Consider the following 15,532-nt stretch of genomic DNA (forward strand, 5'->3'; position numbering starts at 1 on the left):
ATAGCAATTGTGGCAGCATATCTTTAACCTTCTAGAGGTGTAGTGACCATCTAGACCATGAGATTTGCAAAGTCAAAGTCCTTTCACTACTACACACGGATCCTATTGCAACGTTTACGTACCAATGTTTAGCACCCGCCTAGCGTTAATCATTGGTATGAAAAGCGAGTTTCGTAAAGCGTCGCTATATAGCGACTCTTGCTAAAAGTCGCTATATAGCGACTATTATAAAGGTCGCTATATGGTGACACTGATATACTATTTTATAGCGACGTTTTCCAGAGAGTTTTTTTTTTCCATATAGGCCTTAAAAGTTAGTATTTTCCAATGACAAATTTTTTAAAATTTTCATACATGTTTGATCTCATAGAGAATAAAAATATGAGAGCATGTACATCAAGCCTTTGAAGCTCATATATTCATGTCCAAGTTTGAGATGAGAAAAATCAATTAAGAGCATTTACATCAACTGTTTCATCTTGAGCCAAGTCTACGGCACCAAACAAGTCTATCTCCAACTCTATACCGAGTTGATCTCCTATATCATCATCATACTCTAGCATTGTACGTTCACCTAAAAGTATTTGATCATCTTCTTCAATAAAGTGTGGCGATTCTTGATGATCATTGTCTTCTTCCTCAATATCATGATCTCCATCTTCCTCCCATGCGATGTCATTATGCGCATCTTCCTCTTGGCTCATATGGTGATCTACATCTTCTTCGCTAGATTCATCAATTGGATCCGGCATTGGTAGTGGCATCTCCATATCCACATCTCGATCTTCAAAAATTTGCTTACTTCGTGGTGCAACTTGGATCACGTACCACCATCTTGGACTCATCTTGGATCAGAATGATTCGGATGAAAAACCACCTATATTGAAGATGGGTGCCAAATGTCGTCAATTATATATATGAAATTATGCTCAAGTACATGTATCAATGGATCTTTAAAAACGAAAGCTTCCATTAATTAAATCATTAGTATGCACCTGCTCACAGTGCTCGAGAAGAACAAAAGTATCACTTTCATCGGTCCAATGTTTGGAGGAGTCTATTGCAAAGAGACCGCTACTATCTTTTCTCACTGTTGCATGGGGACCGTTGTAAATAGTTCTAAACCATTTTACATCAAGAATGAAAATACTAAATCATCTGAAATCAACTTCATAGATGTCACGTATGGTTCCACAATAATCCAACTGTGAGGAGAGAAGATTGGTATCCGAAGCACTTGCTCGGCTATCTTGTGTGAAGTTAGCCATGACTCTACAATCATATGTGACTCTCTTTGAATCGATGCATTCCACATGAAAATGTCATCCATATGACCATGATGCACTACACTTTTTGTACTGTAAAAGAGCATCATTAAAAAAATGAAGATGCATCTATTTTATAGCATATATTGCCACAAATAATTACTTAATTATGTCAAGACGTAAGAAACTTACATGCACCATACATCCAGATGATAACTCTCACTCGCGCTCATTTATTGTCTCTCCATCACGTTCGGCTTTACGTAGAGTTAGTTGTAGCCAATCAAGTGACATGTGAGTAGGGAGAAGAGCCAGATCCCATGGATATGGTCGTGATCGCCTGTACATTACTCTGAATCTCGCCCTTGCATTTATTCTTTCTGCTTTGGCCACTTCATATCTCTCAATCCACTTCTGCATCTCAGGGCTATTGAGGATACAAAACTCATTGAATTTCTCCATTTGCTCTTTGATCATCTTTCTTTCAATTCCTTTTCCTTGGGGAACCTCGCCAATGATGTGATCATCATCCTTGTTATGCCAAGCTTGCGACATATCGGGATCCGTGGATGCAAGAAAATCTGTGATATATACTAATGACTCTTGCACAAGCCATCCCTCTGCCATGGTTGCTTCTGGTCTTGCTCTTTGTCTTACAAATCCCTTTAAAGTTTTCATAAACTGCTCGGGAAAAAGTATCCATCAACTATGAACGGTACCTGCAATAGCCACCTCATCAACTATGTGCACAAGCAAGTGGACTTGAGTTGTCATAATGCTCGAGGGAAAGTGCTTCTCAAGCAAGCATACGGCTTCGATGGATTCCACCCTAGCCTTCTCGATGCTCGATATGGAGATCTCTTTTTGAGATATCCACCTATTTCACATGTCCATGTAAGATATTTTCATAATCAGTCTACAGATTAATGAGCTTAAATTGAAGAAAATACATTCAATGCGATTTGATAGTAAGCATACCTCACAATACCACAGATCTTGAATATAGCATTTCTAACATCTTCTTGTAAGCACCCTTTTATTGTAATTGGGAGGATGAACTATCAAAGCAACAATGAAGTCATGTCAACAATATAACATAATAATAATTATGCTAACGCATCACGATTATCGGTACACTAATTCTACTTAGAATACTTGTAAGACCTTGTGCCAATCATGGGACTTGAGCCCACTAAGATTATTGTCCTTTGAAAATGCTCCTTTCAAGCAATGCATGTACCCTATCAATGTTTGAAAAGAGGCAATGTCTGCCTTGACCGCTGCCTGTTCCCTCGTAGAGAGGATCCACGTTGCCTTTGGGAGGACAACTTTTCCCGAAGCATGCGCATGAGCATAAGAGAAGTAGACATATGCTCATGCATTCGCATGAATATATGTCTCTTTTTTCCCCCTTCTCTTATTCTCTCTTTCCCCCTTCTCTTGTTCTCTCTTCTCTCTCTCTTCTCCTCTCTTCCCCTCTCCTTTCCCTCTTCTTTCTCTCTTCTTCCTCTTCTCTCCCTCTTCTTCCTCTTCTTCCTCTTCTTCCTCTTCTTTTCCCTCTTCTCTCCTCTTCTTTCCCTCTTTCCTTTCCCTCTTCTTCCTCTTCTCCTCCCCCTTCTCTTTTCCCTCTTCTCTCCCTCTTCTTTAGATTCCTCTTCCTCTTCTTCCTCTTCCTCTTCCTCCTCTTCCTCCTCTTCCTCTTCTCTCCCTCTTTGCCTATGCCTATGCCTATGCCTATGCTTATGTTTGTTTTTTTGTTTTTTGTTTTCGTGTTTGTGTCTATGTTAGACATGGGATCACGTCGCTCATCTGACGAGTACGGAGAGCCTCACAGGAGAAGAGCTCACGATCTTTATGCTCCAGAGGACTTTGATTTTTCTCAGGCGACTACCCCGAGGACTACCCCTGGTCCGACTCCTCTCGGACCTAGCACTATGACTACCCCTAGTCTAACTCCTCTTCCATGTAGCACTGTGACTACCCCTCGGGGAACTCCTTTGCTAGCTGTGCATGGCTTTGTCAGGAGTCCCGATGAGTTTGTAGCATAGATGAGCGATGAGGAGGCAGCGAGATTCTTCTCTCTGCTATCTCAGAGGACCTTAGCAATTCCCTCCCCTACATTGATGGCTGGGCAGTCCCCTCGTGCCCCTTTGACCGAGGGGTCATCACCTGCGCATGCCTCTTGTAAGGAAAGGAAGAGTAGGAAGGGCAGCTTATGTTGTGCTGACTCGAGAGATGTAGACGAGTCAGCAAACTCACGTTCCTACAGGTCTCCACTTGGTCCAGAGACACAGTATCAGTTAGGTCCCTTTCCCTCTCCTACTCCCACTGCTACTCCTCGCTTTGAAAGCACTCGCGCAGCTTCCACTCCTTCTGACTCTGCTACCATCAGTCCTCCTTACTCATCAGGGGATCTCTCCTATCAAATCACAGCTTCCGGAGAGATAATAGAAGATAGAAAGGGCAAAGCAGTGATGGCCACCATGAGTAGGTTAATGAGCCATCACTTCAAGGGCGGCATTGCTACTAATTGGCGGTATCAAGATGGCCAAAAGAAGCAGGCGGTCATCGATGAGTTAAAATAAAAATACCCTAATCTGCCAAATTGGGAGTTTAATGAGGATTATATGCGAGAGCGCATGGGTTTGATCTTGAAGCATCGTAGATCAACCTTGCGTACTTCCATCACAAAGGGGTTGGCTAAACCTAGCTGGGTAGACAAAGCTAATTGGAAGTTCTTCAAGAAGCAAAATAGGGACCATCCCGAATTGTTCGAGGGTCAAAGGAGGGCTGCGAAGAGATGGCTGGATGTCATAGGTACTTCGCACTTTGGTACAGGCAGATGGTTGGCGTTCGAGGCAACCATGGAAAGTCTACTTTTTCTCATTTAATGTATTGTTCTATTTGTTTTACTACATATTACATGCACTTTAGCTAACTCTAACTCTCGTAAATTGGATCCACAGCAACCTGCGATGGGTCGTCTTCCTATAGATGCAGAGATGCGACACGCATTTCGGATAGGAACAAAGTCGTGGTTTATTGAGCAAGAGGCAATGGGAGTGATGGTCGATTGGGCTGAGGTGGCTACTTGCACGGTATAAGTTTACTCCTACTTGTAATCTCACTTTTTAAATTGTTTTATTCTTTAAGTTCCAATCTAATTTTTGATTTATATGGTTCACTCTTAGGGTCAAAGCTCAAGCGTCCCATCATTGGAGGCGAGCGATCAATAGGGCCAGGGATCAGACGCACATGAGAGGATGAGGGAGAAGACGCAGCTGACGAGGACCAAGGAACAGACCAATAAGACAAGGATGATTCGGATTCGGATGAGTAGTAGTAGTAGTGGTAGTAGCATTTTCTTCGCCCTGTATGTCATTTTGTATATCCACTCGTTTGAGCAATTTTGTATCGCCCTTTCAAAAGGGTAATTTTGTTACAAACAATGTTGTATATGTCCGACATGTATATGCTTTTGTTGCTTGATCATTTCATTTGAGCGATTTTGTATCACCCTTTTCGCAAGGGAAATTTTGTTATAAAAAAACTTTGTTTTGTAATTACCAAAAGAAAAAGGATTAGTGGGGCTAAACAGGGCCATAGCAAGCCCTGTTTAGCCCTACTAGCCCTTTTTTTAAAGTTCTGTTAATCATCGCTATATAGCGACATTTACCAGTGTCGCTATATAGAGACAATTAACAGTGTCACTATATAGTGACGTTTATGATCGTCGCTATATAGCGACGGTTCTTTTCCGATGCTTTTAGCGACTCTTATAGTGACGTTTGCACTCGTGAAAAAAAAGAATTTTAATGTAAAAAGCATCGGTATTTTCATCGAAAAATGGCCTATGCCTTGTAGTGTTTGCATGCCTCTAAAGATGGAATAATATATCAAAAGGTAGATTTTATTTGAAGCACTCAACTCTATTTATCTTTTTTAATTGGTAGGTGAAAAAACTCAACTCTATTTACATTTAAAAAAAAAATCCAAGTTTACATGAAATTTTCTTAAAAGTAACATAACATTTCCACTAAAACACTCCCTCCTATGGAGACAGTGCTAACAAAAAAGATTCGACATTGACAATTTTAATGCACAAAACATGGAGGGCTTTATTGCATGAGAAACTTTTTAGTTTGTTATTGTGAGTGAGGGGGATGATGCATGATAAATGATGGTTAATCCCCAAGTCTACCTCCACTTTGTTGTCAATAAATTTTTGCAAGAGGCATCATTTTAGCCCCTACCATAAAGAAATCTACATTGATAGTGTCACATGAGTGGAATGTGGTTCTGTGACAAATGATGGACCTAGCTCCAAGTTTACTCCACTTTGTGGTATTATCATGTCAATATTGTATCTCATAAAACCACACAAGAGACATGATTGAAGCCTCTATTATATATTAAAGTCACAAAATTTAAAATATGCCTAATGGTTTTGGGCATGTTTGATAACTAGTCAACAACCCCTTTTGTGAACATAACACATGAAAGTGCTCATGCATATAAAGCAAAATTATTACACAAGTATAAGTAAAGCATTCTCAAGGAGGTAGATAAAAGCATAGGGTGCTAACTAGACAATTTAGTAATAGATTTTGAAAGATACTAGAAATTTGTAACTCAATGATACTTTAAATACCAAGTATGATTAGATGGAGTCCCAAACTAAATGCTATTTGACTAGTGCTTTTTAGCACATTCTAGGTAGCTCTGTTTTTAGGGAAGATCAAATGAATTGTTGGTCTTTAAAAGCCATGCTTTTCATCTCCTCATTTGAGTAATCAACCTCATGGAGATTGAGGCCTTGTTGTGCATGTTGAATCGAACACCGTTTGGCTATAAATTGCTTACCAAGGTGGAGATGTGCCGAGAGAAGGTGGGCTCATGTTAGGGTAAAGGTGATGTGACAGGAGGGGGGGAGGCTTGAGAGTGTGAGGTTTTAAAGTGATTAGCTATGTATTCCATTTCAAAACTCTTGACAGAGGGCGCAAGGATGGCCATGGCATCATCGACTTGGTAGAGGATCTTCTCATAGGTAACTGAGGTGGAGTTGATGAACTGCTTGCAGAGCTCATCAGCTATGGCTACAGTCCTATGGTAGTGGAAGAATCTCATGTCCTCCCACTCTGCCCACACGTACTCGCCCTGCATGTGCTGCGACCCGTGCACCCCTGTCGCAAACACGCTCCTTGGCTTTATCGCATACTTGGCGTTCGTTTTTGTCCATTGGGGATCCATGTTTCTGTATACCAGCTTCTCCAACCCCCACGCATCCCTGCACAACGCAACTCAGGCTCAATTTATTAGGCCACATATCTCAGCTCGGAAAATCGTAGCACCCATATCCCACACGCAAAGGAGTCCTCGAAATATCGTGTGATGATCTGTTTCTCCAACGCAAGGCATCCATTTCCAGCTCCAGAAATCATACGGTCGTCTCTCAAACGCTTGCAATTATGCTCTTGAGGCTTGAGCAGTTGGAAGAGTTAGATCATATTGTGCAGCACATTTTGGGCTTCGCGATTGCATTGAATGCTCCAAGCGTAAGGATAAAAATTGAAGGCTATAAGCAAGGAAGTAAAATTTGAAAGAGTGTCAGAGCGGTGCTGCAGGGATCAGAATGCAGAGAAGATAACTTGTCCTAAGATGAGCTAGAACACAAGGGAAGTGTAGTCTTGTTCATACTAAGGTCACTTGTCCTAAGGTGAGCTAGAACACAAAGGATGTGTAGTTTTGTTCATACTATACGCTCAAAAATCTCATACATATACAAGCAGAGCGGCATGAGCGTTCAAACAAACAAACTCGATCCTCAAACTTATGTTCAACGCGGATCCATCTGCAGAGAACAAGCATCAACAAACACGAAGCCGAATATCATCCGCACAGACTTCTGTTGTTCGCGTCTATAGAAATTACAACCAGCAAATCGTCCTGTAAATTGACGACATAGCGGAAGGAAAACGACTAGATCTACACAAACAACTTGGCAGACACTTGGCACAAGTTATGCATCATGCACAGAACGTTGATGTTCTTGCTGGTCACTGGTGTAGAAGTCGTGCTATGTTTTTGGGTCTGACATGTGTGGTGTAGAAATCTATGAGCGAGGAATATACATTCTCACACATCAACGAGCGAATTAGAAAATGGCACAAGTAAAGACCATGGAATTCTCGCAAACATGAACACTAAAAGTCACGATCTGGTATGCTAAATGGCCGAGGAGAAAATTCCAACGTCAAATCACGCTCGGAAAACTTACCCTGAGGTTGGATTGATGCTGGCATTCGCCATGCATAAATTGTTCGACATCAAACTTTGCTGTAAGTTTACTTGTGCAATCGCACTGGAATTATACCGTTTCATCGCGTCCTCCAGCCTCTCTTGTTTCCCGACGTAGATGTACTCATCGATATCGAAGAAAAATGTCCATTCCGAGAGAAATCGCGTTTTGTGCAGGCAGTCGTTCAAGATCAGGAACTGGTTGTAGTAATACCCATCGTACTCTGCTTGTTGCCTGATGTTCTCCACCTTCACGAAGCCTAATCTTCTCCACGGTTCTAAAACCTCTCGCACCTCAGGGAGAATCCCTCCAACATCTTGGAGAATGAAGTACGATCGCGGACCGAAAAGACTGATGTGATAAGCGAGCCACTCTCTTATGCGCTGAGGATTGATCTGTCCGAACAGTGGAGATCCGCAGTAAACAAAATCGTAGGGGTATGGTGGTTGATATAGAGCTGCATTATAAGCTCCCTCTTTCTCTGTCAGAGCTACTATGCGCTCATCCGGCTTTCCGAGTCCATCGCCATAAGAAGCATATAAAACGAGCTGCCCGCCTTTGCCATCTGTTCCCACTGCCTCAGTGAAGGTGCAGTTCACCACCAGGACACTGTATACACGACCATAGCCATAATCTGGTTGCATCTTGTATGCTTTCTCGCCTTTGACAGACGAATTCATGAAGGACAAAGCGGACGGTACCCATTCGCACTCGAAGCCCGGTTCGCCAAACTGATGGGCAGCCTTGGATGCTAAACCCACGACTGCAAATGTGTTGGTGCCGCCGCGGTAGGCTCCGTAGACCACGAAGAGGGACGCAGTAGACCCGTGAGCTCGAAATTGCCGTTTCTCGTCAGGATCATCAGCTTGTTCAACTGCATCATCGGGCAAGGACGGGACGTGTTCCACTTTAGCCCACGACGGCGAATCCCGGAGGCGTTGCTCTACAGCGCATGCTGCTCGATCGGATTTGAGAACACTCTGAGAATATATGGCATAGAAGAGAGCGAGAGTGAGTGTGACCAGAATGATGAAAGTCTTGGTCTCCATGCATACGAGCAGCTTGCAGTGAGATGCAAGGACCTGGAATTGAAAGCGGGGAGGCATGAAAACTATCTTGTGTGACCTTCGCTGGGGCAGTGGCTACGGTAGCAGTTTGGCAAGATTCTTACTGCGCCGGTGCTTTCCAAAGTTAACGCTGTGCTCATGGGCTGCCGACGAGCTACTAGTGGTCACACTTGTGCGTGCGTGAGGGGTGTGTGCGTTCGATCACTGTCCTGTGCCGAGTGATCCGAGATCCGTTGGTCCCTATTTTGACCAGGTCTGTCCTGTACCTAGTGTATCGGGTGAGGGTTGAGTGATGGTGACGGAAAGAAAACGAAAAGAAAAGATTCCATAAAGGTCCACAATAGCTTGCTAGAGATTCTTTATCAACTTCTCAATGACCAACCCTCCCTTACGGCCACCCACAAAGTTCAATCTGATTGAAAGCCCTTCACAATCTCATTCTTTTGCCACCAACTTTGCCATGGAAGACCATCCACCATCACTATTCATCTTGCTTCACTCGTCAAGGTTTCTAATGTAATGACTTTGAATGTTTAGGGTAGTGCAATAGGATCGCCGACTGTGGGCCAAACATGTCCTCATGATTCAAATTTTGCAAGCTTGTATTAAAGAGATAGGTGTTATGATATAGTTGTGATTATTAAAAGGTTGTACACTGCATTTGAGGCTTGAAGGTTGAATTGGTTGTAGTGGACCGTAGTGTTTACAATATGGTTGGAATACTAAATGTGGCGTAAGAGAATTCAGCTTTGTGGAGCAATCCTAGTTTTCATTCTTTGCTGTATATGCACACTTTTGGTTCACCTCTTGTCAATAAAGTTGGATACTTGTTCTTCATGTCATGGCCAATCCACATCAACGAGACGCACAAGATAGGGACCTTCGAAAGCCCACCAATGAGAGCTGGGCATGGCCACCGTTGGTAGCTAGGTGCCTTCACATCTGAGCACCCATTAACACCCCCCTTGTGCAAATGGTTGCTGATATTTGCCTACTAATGGTGACAATCATGATGATCATGGAGAGAGTTTACATGTGCGATATGTCGTGTCATTACTTTTTCGAAGGAAGCTTGAGATTGATATAGATTTGTGTCAAAATCATGGACAATATGGAGCTAGCCATTTCTACATACCCAAAGGCTCGCATACAAGTTCTGATGCTCAACAAAAGAGAGGTGCATGTTGGTTTTGGATTCCTTGTATGCTCCATGTTTCAATGGTCACATTGTGGTGCAGGGCGACAATTCGAGAGATGCTATCGGAATTGTGTCCATAAACTGAGCATTTAATTTTCTTAGGACGTAAGATGAGAGAAAATCCATTGTGAATGTAAGTATACCATCTCTCTATTGGGGCATCTTGCAATCTGTTTTGGCCTTCGAATATAATTGTGTGCAGGTGCTAGCTAATTCAACACATGTGTCCATAAGTCTTAGGGGTTGCATCTTGAAACTTTTCTTTCTTATGCATCTTGAAACTTTTCTTTCTTACCATTGCTACCACTTTCCTTCGTTATGGTGGGCAAGGCCGGTTCAATTTGCTTATATAACATGGATGACCCTTTTACCATGGTTCTTTACTCGCTCTTTGTCTCTTTGATTGTTATGTGAGTGCACAATAACATGCGAGTTGTTAACTATGCACAATAATTTATGATTGTAATTTTGCTCTTTATCTCAAGCCCTGATAGAGTCCAAATTACAATAAAAATTTTTGGCATTTCATTGTTGCTATGAGTTGTATCAAGTGAGCAAAAAAACAAATTTAATGGGCGATTTCACTTCTCCTTGCTGGCGATGGGCAAGTTGTAAGGGCATAAACATCAAGTATGTGACTTTGGACAATTTAGGAATGGCTACAAGGCTTGGGCTCTCAAGGAGGGAATGAAAAATAGATCTTTAAATAAGTGCAACTATGTAGTGATTTTTGACCTAGGTGTCTAGCTAGATCTTGAGTTTCTATGATGTTGGACAATTCCATTTCTGATGTACAATACAGGGATAGCACTAGCGCAAGCGAGATGTCCAGGTTTAGTAAGTGAGGATACCAAGTGCTTGGGGGGGGGAATTTCTCCTTCATTAAACGCAAATGATTGTCAGCCTGGTGGGGTTCGAACATAGGACCATGGCAGTGTGTAAGCATCTCTACCCATCATGTAATCACCATCCCCCTCTTGCTGGCTATGGCATTGCCTTGATACCAAGCGCTTGGGGCGATGGGGGGGAGATTTCTCCTTCATTAAAAGAAAAAGATTGTCAGCCTAGTGGGGTTCGAACATAGGACCATGGTACTGTGTAAGCATCTCTACCCACCATGTAATCACCATCCTCATTGATAGGCCATGGCAATGTGTATGCACCACTATCCAGTAGAAGCGCTTGGGTGGGTAAGGTCTTGGAAGTTTGTAAACACTCTTACTAAGATCCCAGATCACTTATAACTAGATAGTCTCTGAAGTAGGGGTAAACAACCAAGGTGGGGGACTATACATCCAATGAATACCTTGCTTAGTGAATGAGATGAGGGCAGACAAAGCATATTACTCATATCAATGGGTAAAAGGAATGAATGGACCTCAGGGGAAGGGGGGGGAGGGGGATGTGTCACTCATCATGTGTAACCCTATCATGTGAACTCAACATAAGGTCATTTTTAACTTTTAAATTTTATAAAACTTAATTTAAATAAGAGAATATTTATATTAAATTTGGAAAATAATCAAAGCGAGATTCATTAAGTGTCAGTATATAGTGACTTTAGGCAAACGTCGCTATATAACACTTATTAGACTTGTAAATGGTCGCTATATAGCGACACCTATTAGACTTGTGAATGGTTGCTTTATAGCGACACTGAGACAGTTTCCTATAGCGATGTTTTACAAAGAGTGTTTTTTCTCATACCGACCTTAAAAGATAGTTTTTCCCAATGACAAAATTTTTTTCCTTTTCATACATGTTTGATCCTTTGAGAGAATAAAAGTACAAGAGCATGTACATCAAGCCTTTGAAGCTCATATATTCATGTCCAAGTTTGCGATGGAAAAAATCAATGAAGAACATTTACATCAACGGCTTCCATCTTAAGCCAAGTCTAACACGCCAAACAAGTCTATCTCTAACTCTATACTGAGTTGATCTCCTATATCATGATTGTACTCTAGCATCGCACGTTCACCTAAGAGTACTTGATCATATTCTTCAATAAAGTGTGGTGATTCTTGATGATCGTCATCTTCTTCCTCAATATCGTGATCTCCATCTTCCTCCCGTACGATGTCATTATGCACATCTTCCTCTTGGATCATATTGTGATCTTCATCTTCTTTGCTAGATCCATCTGGATCAATTGGATCTGGCATTGGTAGTGGCATCTCCATATCCACATCTCTATCTTCAAAAATTTGCTTACTTCGTGGTGCAACTTGGATCACATACCACCATCTTGGATCAGAACAATCTAGATGAAAAACCACCTATATTGAAGATGGGTGCCAAATGCCATCAATTACATATATGAAATTATGCTTAAGTACATGTATCAATGGATCTTTAAAAATGAAAGCTTTGATTGATTAAATGATTAGCTCATGCACCTGCTCACAATGCTTGGGAAGAACAAAAGTATCAGTTTCATTGGTCTAAAGTCTGGTGGAGTTTATTGCAAAGAAACCGCTACTGTCTTTTCTCATTGTCGCATGGGGACCGTTGTAAATAGTTCTAAACCATTTTACATAAAAAATGAAACTATAAATCGTCTGAAATCAATTTCATAGATTTCGTGTATGGTTCCACAATAATCCAAGTATGAGGGGAGAAGATTGGTATCTGAAGCACTCGCTTGGCTATCTTGTGTGAAGTTAGCCATGACTCCACAATCACACGTGACTCTCTTTGAATTGATGCGCTCCACACAAAAATGTCGTCCATATGACCATAATGCACTGTACTTTTTGTACTGCAAAAGAGCATAATTAAAACAATGAACATGCATCTATTTTATAGCGTATATTGCCACAAATAATTACTTAATTACGTCAAGAGACAAGAAACTTTCATGCATCATACATCTAGATGATAACTCTCGCTCACACTCATTTATTGTCTCTCCATCACGTTTGGCTTTGTAGCCAATCAAGTGACATGTGAGTGGGGAGAAGGGCAAGATCCTGTGGATATGGTTGCAACTGCTTGTACATTACTCTGAATCGTGTCCTTGCATTTATTCTTTCTGCTTGGGCCGCTTCATATCCCTCAATCCACGTCTACATCTCCTTGCTATTGAGGATACAAAAGTTATTGAATTTCTCCATTTGCTCTTCGCTCATCTTTCTTTCAATCCCTTTTCCTTGGGGAACCTCGCCAATGATGCGATCATCATCCTTGTTATGCCAAGCTTTCGGCATATCGGGATCCATGGATACAAGAAACTCCGTGATATATACTAATGACTCTTGCACAAGCCATCCCTCTGCCATGCTTGCTTCTGGTCTTACCCTTTGTCTTACAAATCCCTTCGAAGTTTTCATAAACTGCTCAAGAAAAAACATCCACTGACTATGAATAGTACCCGCAATGGCCACCTCATCAACTATGTGCACAAGCAAGTGCACTTGAGTTGTCATAATGCTCGAGGGAAAGTGCTTCTCAAGCAAGCATATGGCTTCAATGGATTCCACCCTAGCCTTCTCAATGCTTGATATGGAGATCTCTTTTTGAGATATCCACCTATTTCACATGCCTATGTAAGATATATTCATAATTAGTCTATAGATTATTCAGATTAAATTGAAGAAAATACAATCAATGCGATTTGATAGTAAGCATACCTCACAATACCACTGATCTTGAATATAGCATTTCTAACATCTTCTTGTAAGCACCCTTTGATTGTAATTGGGAGGATGAACTATCAAAGCAACAAAGAAGTCATGTCAATAATATAACATAATCATAATTACACTAACGCATCACAATTATCGGTACACTAATCCTACAGCTTAGAATACCTATAAGACCTTGTGCCAATCATGGGACTTGAGCCCACTAAGCTTATTGTCCTTTGAAAATGCTCCTTTCAAGCAATGCATGTACCCTGTGGGTGTTTGAGAAGAGGCAATGTCCGCCTTGACCGCTGCCTCCTCTCTCATGGAGAGGATCCATGTCGCTTTCAGGAGGACTTTTCTCGAAACACGCACTTGGGGCCACAAACGAGACATCCTATTCATAGCACACAAGTCTTCTCGCACTCCTCTCGAGTCTTTGGAACCAATGAAGTGTGCCCAAATAGTAGCCCCCACATTCTTGAAGATATGCATGGGATCCAAGAGATGATTGATTTGTAACTAACCCCAATAAGGAAGCTCATGAAAGATCGATAGCCTCTTCATACCATGAGGAGGTTCCTCTCCATTCGCCCTCCAAGCTTGACTCCAGTCACTTGCCTTCAAATATGGTGGTGGTGGATCAAGCTGACCTCCACGTGTGAGATGTGGTCCAGCGGAAGGTATCGAGCATGACCTTCATAAATATTTTTCCTCATATGTTTGGAGTATCGTGCAAGCAATTTCAAACCCAGTCTACAAATAGGACAAGCATGGTACCCACTTGTAACAAGTCCTGCACGCATGCATGAATGTGTTAGTTCATGACATCATGTGTACATGTGATGTAGTGCCCCTGAAAATAGAATCCATCATGTGTGCATATACCTTCACACTTTGAGCAAGACTATAGTCTCCCGAATGTGCTAGATGATGAAGAGGGTATGGTTGACCCTCGCCACCCTCGTCATCCTATCTCAAGATTTCGTGTAAATATAAGATCTTGTCTCAAGGTTTCGTGTCATAATGGTATCCGATATTAATCATGAACTCAAATAGCATTGACTTACCAATGATCCATCACCATGTGCAACACCAATGGTGGGTATTGGTTCGGGCTCCTCCCCATACATCCACAAGTGGCGCATGATAATACAACATTGATGTCGCACTTCTCACTTGCAATGAGTGCAATGATAATACAACCTCTCCGTAAGCCACTCTACGCTCCTGAGAGTTGGCGCATTATCTGACGAGCTTCCACTCACCCCTTCCATCTGCACAATTCCAAAATCACAACATGAGATGCAAGGAAATCTATTAAGATCCAAAAAATAGCCACCCATGAGCTCCTTTTCTCTCTTCTAACAATAAGTGCCCTGAACCATCACTATATAGCGATGCTTTGCCCTATTCCATTGCTATATAGCGAGGCTTTGCCCTGTTCCATTACTATATAGCGAGGCTTTTTGGATATAAATATCACTATATAGTGACTAACCAGTGCTACTATATAGCGACGTTGGGCGCTTAAACCCGAAACCTCGCGCGACGCTTTCTTTCACATCTCTATTGCGAGAAAAGCAAAAATCTCTCCTCCCACCTTATATTTGACGACCTCGCTTTCCTCCTCTCTATTCCCCACTCTTCACCCCTACCCAGCCCCTCTCCCAACACTTGTGCTCCCTCTCCACCCTTCTCCCTCTTTGCTTGTGTGAAAGGAAGTTTTTCAAGAAGGTGAGTCTCTTTAAGCAATGTAGGTTCATTTTTTGTGAGATTTTGTTTTGTGAGTGTCGAAGCATGTTTTTCCTTGTATTGCTAAGGCTATGTGCTAATTTTCATGCTTGATTTTCAGAGGTTAAGTACAAAAAACGAGATTTGGTGAAAGAAAGAAGACTCACCTCTTCTCTTTTTAGTATTTCTCTTCCTCCTCGTTCTCCTTGTTTGTAGGCTTATGCTTGTCTCCTCAATCCAATCCTTTTGAGAAGTTGCTTCTCTAAACTCCTCCTTCCTCTAACTAGTTATCTGAAAAATGGTATATTTCCTCTCTTTTGTAGGGCTAATCCATGAAACATCGA

At 41.8% G+C, this 15,532-nt stretch overlaps 1 pseudogene; it reads right to left on the reverse strand.

Moving 5' to 3' along the window:
* Positions 1–6,164: 6,164 nt before the first annotated feature.
* LOC147900274 (galactan beta-1,4-galactosyltransferase GALS1 pseudogene) lies at positions 6,165–8,612 on the reverse strand (annotated as a pseudogene).
* Positions 8,613–15,532: the final 6,920 nt, after the last annotated feature.

The sequence above is a fragment of the Dipteris shenzhenensis genome, chromosome 7, assembly GCF_047967505.1.
Source record: "Dipteris shenzhenensis isolate YYH24624 ecotype China chromosome 7, Dip_SZ_1.0, whole genome shotgun sequence".
NCBI lineage: Eukaryota > Viridiplantae > Streptophyta > Polypodiopsida > Gleicheniales > Dipteridaceae > Dipteris > Dipteris shenzhenensis.